Genomic DNA, 10,899 nt, shown 5'->3' with positions numbered 1-10,899 from the left:
CTCAAGAGGGGAAGCCCTGACGAGTGTGATGATTCAATCTTTTGAAACATACAGAGGAAACAGTGCACATGAGGAGAGTGAAAATGGCTGGCTATTACTGCATTGCATTTAATTCTGCATTCACTTCCCAGATATGTAATTGGGGTCAATATATTTGGCAGTGGGTTCAGCACCCATGCTGGATCTTGGAATATGGAGTAAGAACAATTGTGATGAGGAAGACCAAGTAGAGTGCTCTGAAGTTCCACTCCCCACCCACCATGACAGTGAATCACAATTCCATACTCTGGAAGGGAGGAGGATGGATCAGGCTTAGCCTTGGAGATTTTAAGAGTGCAGGATTGGTGGGCAGACCCACCACATCATATAGCTGGGTGTGCCTGGGGTAGTCCATTTTCACATGGAAATGGCACAGCTGGCATGGAGCCTGAACAGGACCAGAGGACATAAGTGAGCTATACAAGCAGTGGTCCCAGATGACCACGTCCCCTGCCACGCTGGGCCAGTGCCCTCCCCCAGCTAGCATTAACAGCCCTGTGGGTAGGTCTGATAGGCTCTGCCAGAGGAGAAACAAAAAGCTGAAGCCTGGTTTACAGATGGTTCAGCTCAGAATCTGGAGGCAGCCTGGAAAGGCTCCTTCTCCCTTTGATCTTAATCATCACAGGCTTTTCTGCCAACACATCTCATTCTCTCTGACTCTGTCTTCTTGTCTGCTTTGCAGATGACCCAACTCTCCCTCCCTCCTCCCACACATACACACAACCAGCAAGAACAACAATAAAAAATCAAACAAACCCTCAAACCCCATCTAAATGAGCAACTTAAATGAATTTTGTAAAAAGATAATTTATGAAACATGAATAGAGGGCTGTGAGAATAGAACAGTCACTACGAGAAGGTGAAGGGAAATTAAAGTGTGGGAAAAATACCAGTACAAGTGTTGGAAGAGAAGTAGGAGAAATCTCCCAGAAAATAGTACAAAAAGACCAAGAAATAAAGAATATGGGAGAAAAGCCACAAAGGCTCAAGTCAGAAGCTCTGATATTTGACTATTCACAGTTTCAGAGACTACAATGGGGGGACAGCCGCTCTCTCTCCCTGATGTGGCACTCGCACTTCCCTGCTCCTCTCCCATATCTCTCTCCAGGAAGGGCCCTGTGACCCTTCTGATGGGTAAATGTGGGAAGGTAACTGGGCAGGGGCAGCCCTGTCTTTCTTCCTCTTCAGAGGGAACTGCCTCCTGCTAGGAGCATTTTCTACTCTGTCCCCCTGTCAGGAGGTCTGCTGTGACCCCAGTGCCACTGAAACTGGGTGGATGAGTCAACCCAGTTCTGGAGCTGTGTGATTTCTGAATCTGTCTTGTTTCTAGAACTATAACATTTCTGGAGTTGTGCCATTTCTGGAGCTGTCTTATTTCTGGAGTTGTGCCATTTCTGGAGCTGTCTCATTTCTGGAGTTGTGTCATTTCTGGAGCTGTCTTGTTTCTGGAGCTGTCCTGCTTCTGAAGCTGTCCTGTTTCTGAAGCTGTCTCATTTGGTTTTCACCATGAGGCACATCCTCCAACTTGGCTTCCCCCAGTAATATAGGTGATGTTTTCTATCTCCCATCTGGCACTTCCTTGTTTTTCAATTTGTTCTAAATTTGTCCTCCCATGCCTCAAAAAGACAACAAGCAAGACCAGGGAGAATGGAGGGGAAGACATTTTCAATGACAGAAAGAGAGTGTGACAAAGATCACTCATGAAGAAATAAATACTAGGCTTCTCAGAATCCTCACCAGCAGCACTGGATGCTAGAAGCCAATGGAGCGAGTTCTAAAGGAAAAGGACTTTAGTTTATGACACCCTTAAACTCAGTATTCAACACCCTTAAACTATTGCTCAAGTGTGAGGGAATAACAAAGATTTTTTCACGCGTGGACGAGCTAAGCAAGTTTACCTCTCATGCATCTTTCCATGGGAGGTGAATGGAGGACATTCTCCCAAAAGAGAAGAAATTAAATCAAGAAAGAGCCAGACCTGCCTTCTAGCAGTTGGTGCATTTGATTGTAAGAGCACCATACTCTCTGCAAGGATGGTGGCAGTGGGGCACAGGCTGGAGGGAAAGGCTGAGAGGAAGTCTCTGGGAAAGGAGGAAAGAGAAAAGAGATAAAGCAATTGAGATCCTGGAGGGTCTTGGAAAGATATAAGGCAATTAGCGGAGTGCATAAAGGACTCACGTCCAGAGACAATTCCTTTTTAGTTGCATTGTTGGCCTTCCAGAGAAGGAAATGCAACACCAGCATCCTACTCAGCAGTGCAGTGACACACATTTACATTGTGTGTGTGATATCTCTGTGTAGCGGTGATAGGTTTTTAACTTTCAGATTCAATTTTTGGATAATTTACTCTATATGGAAACAGCATTGAATGTTAATATTAACAAATTTTTAAAAATAATAAAATAAGAGCAGTGATTCCACAGAGTGGGGTGGTGGAAGGTGCTGAGGAGGGGCAGAGGGAAGATGAGGGCATCATGTCCTGTTATAACATGGGATTCAAGAGGCAAAACAAGAATTAATGGTTGATTGTTTTAGGCCCTTTCTTTTTCCTTATCTTTTCTTTTCTTTTTCTTTCTTTTCTTTTCTTTTTTCTTTTTTTTTTTTTGAGACAGGCTCTTGCTCTATCATCCGAGCTGGAGTGCAGTGGTCCAATCAAGGCTTATTGCAGCCTCGACCTCCTGGGCTCAAGAGATCCTCCCGCCTTGGCTTCCCAAAGTTCTGGAATTACAGGTGTGAGCCACCTTGCCTGGCCACCCTTTCAATCTATTAATGCAAGTCGTTCAATTCTGGGAAGTTTTCCTGTGTTATTTCTTTAATAATTTCTTCTCTCCATTTTGAGGCTTTTGGGATAGATCGATCCTTTAATGGTCTTATCTTTTCCCCTCCATTGTAGATTCATTTTATTTTTGTTCTGCCTTCTTGGAGATTTTCTCAACATTATTGTCTAACCTTTTTGCTATTTTTTTTTTTTTTTTTTTGATATGGAGTCCTGCTCTGTTGCCCAGGCTAGAGTGCAGTGGAGTGATCTGGGCTCCTTGCAACCTCTGCCTCCCAGGTTCAAGCAATTCTCCCTGCCTCAGCCTCCTAAGTAGCTGGGATTACAGGCTCCCACTACCACACCTGGCTAATTTTTGTATTTTTTAGTAGAGACAGGGTTTCACCGTTTTGGCCAGGCCAGTCTTGAATTCCTGACCTCAGGTGATCTGCCCACCTTGGCTTCCCAAAGTGCTGGGGTTACAGGTGTGAGCCACTGTGCCTGGCCTATTTTTTTGCTTTTGATCCTTGTATTTGTAACTAAAGTGGCAGTTAAATATTCTGCCTTTAAAAAAATTTAAAATAACATCCTGCTCTTGTTTTAAGAATGCATTATTTTTTCTTTCTTTGAGGTTATAAAATACAGTGTTTTTTGAAGGTTTATTCTGCTCTCTTTATTGCTTACTTTAACTCCTCCCCCTCCCCATTTGTTGATTGTCCTTGGTCTTTGACTTCTATGGCAGGCACATATGTAAATTTGGGGCCTCAGGATGATAGTGGGAGGGTTTCTAAACATGAGTAACTTAGGCTTTACTGCAGGGTGAGCTGCAGGCCAACTGGCTTGTTCATTAGGAATCCCCAGTGGTCAATCTCTGTGGCTGTTTTCTCTGGAGCAGTTTGGTTTCTGTAGAAAAGGACTCTCTGATTGCCAGCTGGGTTGGGGCAAGGGCTACTGTTGATCTGGGTGAGATGGCAGGATTGGGAATTTCCATGCTCAGCATGCACAATTTCCTGGCCTGCTGGGTTTCAGCCCAGCCACTCTTTTCTCCCAATGTGCCTGCAGGTTTGGTTCCTTTGGTTCACTTTCCCCAGAGAATAAACCTCCTGTCTCTGCATCTTGGGGCTACCTGGGTGTGGAACCCAGGCCAGAGGGCTCCTTGTACAGATGTTTATACCATGCACTATTTCCAGCAAACCCCTGCCCTCGCCGCCTGGGTGGAGGATCCACAGGCTACATCACCTGCAGTTACCTGCACAGGTACCTGTCACCTGCAGTTCCCAAGCCTTCCTGGATTTGCTTCTCATTGTTCTCTCTCCCACTGGCCTTAAGTCCCACCCTCTCTGGCCCTGCTGTAAGTTTCCCATTCATCTGTTTGCTTCCTGCTTTCATGTTGTGAACTGGGATTATAAATACCTTTTGTGTCCCTATTTCCCTGTTCTCCTTGCTAAAACGTGCTTTTTGAGAAAAGTTGGGAGTGGAAAAGCTTCTACTCCAGTATCTTAAAACTAGGACTCCCCTGTGTATTTTTTAAAATTAGAAATTCAAAAATAAAATGTAACAGGGCATTCTCTGCACTCATGCCTGCTTTGAAGGGGTTTATCATGCAGCCTGGCCCCAGAGTTTAAGTACAGCAGCTCCTTTCTTCCTCAAATCCCCGCAGGCACAAAGTGGCCTGCGGGGCTGTGGGGCTGTCTCCCCGGGGTGCCTGAACAGTTAGGTCTGAGAGGCTCAGAGTGGATGGGGGTCTTGATGGGCTCACATTGTGGATGGATGGTTGGCAGACAGCATCTGGAGCTGGCAGGCTGTAGGTCACTCTGGCGATGACCGATGCCTTAGCAAGCTGTCCTGGACAGGCGCAGCATCCACTGGGCTCCTGGGTCCCCAAAAGCTATTCTGTGGAGAGGCCTTTCTCTGGTCCACTGACCATGGCTGACTCTTGGGCTGCCCACAGAAATGGGCTCAGGTGCTTAGATCACCCCCAGCCAGTGCTGCTTCTCTGACCCTCCCCATGTCCCATTTGAGCTCCCTGTCCTCACTGGGCAAGATGCCATGGGACCCCTTCTAAGGGTGACACCCTCTCTTAGTTTCCTGTGGCTGCTGTAACAAATCACCATCAATGTGATGGCTTAGAACAACAGAAATGTATTCTCTCACAGTTTTAGAGTCCAAAAGTCTGACATCCAGGTGTGGGCAGGGCTGTGCTCCCTTCCAGAGGCTCTGGAGGAAAATCCTTCCTGCCTCTTCTGGCTCTGGTGGCTCTGGTATTCCTCGGCCCCAATCTCTCCATTTTCACAGGGCCTTCCCCTCCTGCTCCCCTCGCAAGTCCTCTCTCTTCCCCCTCTCTAAGGACACTATTTGTGGACTTGGGGCCCACCCAGGCAGTCCAGGATAATCTCATCTCAAATTTTTTTTTTTTTTTTTGAGATAAAGTCTCACTTTGTCACCCAGGCTGGAGTGCCATGGCGCGATCTTGGCTCACTGCAACCTCCTTCTCCCAGGTTCAAGTGAATCTTGGCCTCAGCCTCCCAAGTAGCTGGGATTACAGGCACGTGCCACCACACCTGGCTAATTATTCGTGTTTTTAGTAGAGACAGGGTTTCACCATGTTGGCCAGGCTGGTCTCAAATTCCTGACCTCAGGTGATCCACCTCCCTCAGCCTCCCAAAGTGCTGGGATTACCTGCGTGAGCCACCGCACCTGGCCTCGAAATTCTTAATTACACCTGCAAAGACCCATTTTCCAAATATGGCCATATTCTGAGGTTTAGGGATTAGAACGTGGATATACCTTTCTGGGGCCACCATTCAACCCATAGCACCCTCTAAACTCCTGACACATCCTCTTTTTGGCCTAATCCCTGTGGAGTGAGTTTTCTGCAGAGTCTTACTGATGACTATGAAGGAAACAGCCGCCTTGTTGGATCTCCAGAGGACCATTCTGCTCCTGGGCACTCACAGGTGGGATAGTCAAGAGTATGAAGGGGTGGCCTCTTCATTTGCATTCATTTAGCAGATGTTTACCCTCCATGTGGCACAGAGCAGGTGCAGTGGTGGAGCAGCTTCTCTTCGAGGTGTATCTGTTTTTCCCTTAGGATGGCGCCGCTGCCTGAACCAATCTTCAGGCTCATAAATCCTTAGCTGGACCCTACACTGCTCTTGCTCCCTCCTGGGGCTGGCCTTCCTCCGGGGTTGACCAACTGTCTGGCATGGCCACACCCCCCACCCCATCAACGACTCTTTGAACACCCAGTCCCTGGTGACAGAGCAGGAATTCGGTGACCCCCTGGGTGAGCATTTCAACAGGGCAGAGCTGTACTCCACGGAAGAGGCCAGCATGATAATTTTCAGCAGTGTGTAAAGTGAGAAGGGAGTATTTTGGCGAGGGGGTATGTACTACTGAAGTTAAGGTAATAAAAATACACACAAACCCTTAAAAGGAGTAGTAAAAATAAAAGAGCAAAGAAAGAGCAGAAACTAGATAAAGGAAAGGAGTAGGGGGAACGTGTACCAGAAACACTGTATTTGTCCTCAAAAGTGCTAACATTTTCTGTTTGGAGCCTGTTGCCTAGTGAAATTCCACAACCGGGGCGTCATTCCTGCTGTGTGCAGCCTTCTCCAGAAGCCTCATGAGACCAAGGCCTTCTACTATTTTAATATATGGGTCAATGGAAAACAGTTGGAAATCAGGTAGTTGGTTAAAATTTCACTAGCCAGGCCCTTGTTTGAATACACACATTTATAATTCAGTTAATGCTCTAGTAAAATTACACCGAGGTGGTTAGAAAATTTAAGGATTTTTTTTTATTTTGGAGAGGAGAAGAGGAGGGGTCAGAAATGTCCAGCTAGGAAGGCACTGAAAGACCCTGTGGCCCACCCCTCCCTTGTTGGTGAGCCAGGGGACAGAACTGAGACCTGTCCTCAGGTCTTCTGGCTCCAGCTTCTGTCCCACTTCCCTGGCAGAGGTCATGACTCTGCAAACGTGTTTTGCTTCAGAGAAAAAATTTGCTCTGACATTTAAAAATTCAAATCTCACAAAAAAGGTGGAATTTCTAGCTCCTCTGAAAATGCTGGAAGTTCTGCTGCCTGTGATGCTGTCCCTGTAAGGGTGGGTTGGCACAGCCATGCAGAAGCCAGGGGACCACCGTCCACCTGCTCTGGGGCCCCATGGGATTCGAGTCCTGTGGTGGCAGAGGAAAGCAGCTCACCCTTAGTTCAGCCGCACCTCACCCAGCAAAGATGGCCCCTACAGGTCCTAAAAGGGCGAGGGACGCAGCCAGGGAAGCTTCTTGCAGACTCTCTGAGGTCTCCGAAGTCATTGTTGACTCCCAGGGGTCTGACCCCCATGTGCACGCCTTTGTTTATTATCTCCTGGGGTGATGTGGGAGCACATGGGGCATGAGGAAGGAGGGCTCGGGAGCACCCCTGAATATGGCCATTACTGGCATTGTGAGCCCCTCCCACCACTTCCTGCCACCCCCACTCGCTTTCTAGCTGCCCGGAAATGTTTGTGGTTCTCTGCATCTACCACAGGGTTCCAGGGCCCACGCCATGGCTCTCACAGTCCCCTCTGCTGGGATGTCCTGCCTCCACACGGCTGCTCCATTTGAATAACTCCTACACATCCTTCCAGACCCAGATTAGGTGTCTTCTTCTCCAGGAAGGCTTTTATGACTCCAGCTGACTAGACTGAATTAGACCTTCAGGGCCAGAGCTGGGGAAGGGGTGGGGGGTGGCAGTGGAGGGGAGCTAGCAGTTTTAAGAAGCCCCCCAGGTGGCTCTGACTGGCAGCCAGGCTTGCCAGCACTGCTCTGCTCGAAGCATCCTGCAAAGGCCGTGCTTATCTACTTGCTTTTGTAAGCTTCATCAGTTCTTCCAATTTTCACCCTGAAAATGATCCTTCAAACTCAGCCGCTGGATAAGACACCCTGAAATGGACACGCCTAATGTGAAACATAGGTGCTTGATTGGGTTGGGCTATGATCGTCTGTAGAAGGTTGACTAAATGGGTGTCCAGTGTCTTATTTGTAGCTCAGGGAGACAACCTGCTGGCTACAGTGGTAAGAGCTGATGTCTCCTCCAGGTGCTTTTGATGGGCCAGGTATGTTCCAATTACTTTAAGTGTTATGCGCGCATACACTCTGCACTGCACCCTTATGTGCAAGTGTGACTATTATCCTTATTTTGCAGAGAAAGACAGTGAGACCTGGGGAGGTTGAGTACTTGGCCCCTGGTGACTTATCACACCTGGGATTTGATCCAGACCCTCTGGCTTACACCTGTCTTAGGTCTGGCTCCCTGGAAACAGTGCCTGAGACAAATTCTCAGTGCAAGTGACTGATCAAGGGATACGGATGCTGTGGGAGAAGCTAGCACAGGAGGGAGGGGAGCAGGAGAGGTCGGGGAGGAAGTGGGGCGAGGGGTGTGCAGGGGAAGTGCAGCCAAGCTGGCTCTCACGGAGCTCAGCGGCATTCATTAGATTTGCCCTATAGTGCTTGGCAGCCTTCCCTCTGCCAGTCTTTGGCTTTGGGCCTTCCCTGGAGGGGGACATACTTCTTGGGACCTCTGGGGAGGGGGTGCTGTGGCTCAGGGATGATTCTCCAGGGAAGGCTACCTGTGCAAGCGCTTAGGAGCACCTGCAGCAGCCGGGAGATGGGCTCTCCCGTGGACAATGAATCCTAGGGGCTGGAGGGGGAGTAGCCAATGATGTGGCCGTCACAGCCCTCATCCTTAGCCATGATACAGAGTGCAGAGCTGTAAGCCATCCTGGCAGCTCTCAGCCTGGCCCAGACAATTCTCGAAAGGGAATGTTCCTGGGCTTTTTTCTCCTGTGCTCCAGAATCTCCACTGTGGTTGCCATCAATAGACACGGTTACCAGGCACCTCTCTCTGGTGGCACCTGGATGGGCTTCCTTCCTTGGGAGTCTGAAGGTGGCAAAAGGGTGCAGAGGATGTCCTGAGAGTGCAAAGCCCTTCCCCTGCACTGAGAGTCACATGCAGGCATCTGTGTTCTGCACCTTTAGCCCATGGCACAGTCTGGCACATGGTAGCTCTCAGGGACACCTTAGTGGCATGAATGAATGAGTAAAGCAATGATGCCATCAACCTTATTGCCACCAAGTTCCTGGCCATGCTGCTGTCCAGAAAGCCTATTGGGGAAACTTGAGGCCTTGTTATCTTCTCCTTCACTGTCTTTCTAAGAAACAGGCTTGCAGCTCACTCGCCACCCCTCCCAGAGTTTAGTTGGCAGATTTGATGTAGGTCTTGGGTGTCTGCGAAAGTGATCATGTGTGTTTCCTGGGGACGCAGACTGCCAACGTGCAGGTGAGAAGCCACGGGGCAGTTCTCCAATGCCCAGTGACCCCACTCGGGGCTGGAGAGGTGAGTCGAGGAGACAGCGAGCTAGGGATGCTCATGCATGGTTACGGTTACTGTTTACAGCTTCTCGGCCATTCGTGGCTGCAGCCAGTGGAAAAAGGACTTCACCATTGCTTATAAACCATGAATCAGTGTCCGCCTTTGCTAACGGCTTCCTTGGTGAGTATCTCATTCACTTTGCCCCTGAGGGAGGATGGGGGTAGCTGGAACAAGGTGCGTCTGTGCCATTTCCTGTGAATGGCTGCCTGGCAGTCGTCTGCTCATCAACCCCAACACAGTGCTCCGACCCCTCCCGGTCTGTGGCCGAGGTGGGCGGGTGGGAGGTGAGCCTGGCTCCTCTGCTTGCCTGCCTCCCCACTTACTCACTACTATGTCATCTACCCAGGCCTGTCCCCGCCCACTTGCCGATGGCATCCCGGACCTGGGGCAGCCTGGCAGGGAGCCCATGTTCCTGTTCCTCCCTTCCCTTCCCCAGAACCTTCTTTATCTACCCCAGAGAGCCAGTATTCCCTCCTGTAGGGGCTCATCCTCCTGCAGTGCTGTGGTCAGCAGGGGGCTGGACACAGAGAGGTGAAAGCTCATGTCCTGTCTGCGAGAGGCACATGGTCTTATCACAGTGTGCCCAAGTGATGACACGGAGGTCAGGCACACTCCTGCTGGCAGCCCTGTTGCAGGACGGCATCACTCTGTCTGGGTTGCCAAGGACGGCTGCACAGCGGAAGTGATTGTTAAGTGTCTGGGTGGGGAAGAGTGAGAGGATGTTCCAGGCAAAGAGAACAGTATGAATGGCTGTGAAGTTCCGAGGCTCTTTATTTGTTACATGTGCTAAAACACTCTGTGGCCTTCAATCTCTTCTACTTACTCCTCTCAACCAATCTCCATGACAACCCTGGGAGGCCAGAAAGGTGAGGGCATTATTGTCATTTCACCACAGAGAAATGGGAGGTCAGATGGAGTAGCCAACAATCCACATCCTCTCCTTCAGACCAGTGACAGCCCCCAGCCTGCAGTCTGCCCCCCACTTCTCCATTGCTGGGTCAATGCACAAGACGCATGATTTCATTTCATTCCATTTCACTTCATCTCATCTCACTTTATTCCCCTTGCCTCCTGCTCCCCAGCTCTAGGCAACTACTGGCCTTTCTGTCTATACAGGTTTGCCTATTCAAACATTGCATAGGAATGGAATCATGGAACACATGATATTTCGTGACTGCCTTCTTTCACTTGGCATAATGTTTCCGAGGTTCATCCACGTTGTAGCGTGTATCAATACTTCATTCTTTTTAATAAATGATTAATATTCCATTGCATGGATGTAACACATTTTGATCATTCATCACTTGATGGACATTTGGGTTGTTTCTACTTTTTGCCTATTATGAATAATGCTACTAAAATAAACATTTTTTTTGTTTTGCTTTTGTGTGAACATTTGTTTTCAATCCTTTTGAGTGTATACCTAGGAGTGGAATTGCTGGGTCATAGGATAACTCTATGTTGATCCTTTGGAGGAACTGCCAGAACGGTTTTTTTTTGAGGTGGCTGCACCATTTTACATTCCCACCAGCAGTGTGTGGGAGTTCCAGTTTCTCTGTATTCTCATTAATACTTGTTATCTAAGTCATCCTAGTGAATTGGAAGTGGTAGTTCTTTGTGGTTTTGATTTGTCATTCTCTGATGACTGGTGACATTGGGCATCTTTTCATACACTTATTGGCCATTTGTACA

At 48.7% G+C, this 10,899-nt stretch overlaps 1 long non-coding RNA gene across 1 annotated transcript; it reads left to right on the top strand.

The window, feature by feature from the left end:
* The first annotated feature begins 7,460 nt into the window (after positions 1 to 7,460).
* On the top strand, positions 7,461 to 10,459 carry LOC129058183 (uncharacterized). Its single transcript, XR_010136132.1, has 3 exons — positions 7,461 to 7,891; positions 9,232 to 9,327; positions 10,324 to 10,459. It is a non-coding gene; the product is annotated as an uncharacterized LOC129058183 (long non-coding RNA).
* The last annotated feature ends 440 nt before the right edge of the window (positions 10,460 to 10,899 follow it).

Source organism: Pongo abelii, chromosome 11 (assembly GCF_028885655.2).
Source record: "Pongo abelii isolate AG06213 chromosome 11, NHGRI_mPonAbe1-v2.0_pri, whole genome shotgun sequence".
In the NCBI taxonomy this organism is placed as follows: Eukaryota; Metazoa; Chordata; class Mammalia; order Primates; family Hominidae; genus Pongo; species Pongo abelii.
This window is presented reverse-complemented; position numbering and strand designations above follow the sequence as displayed.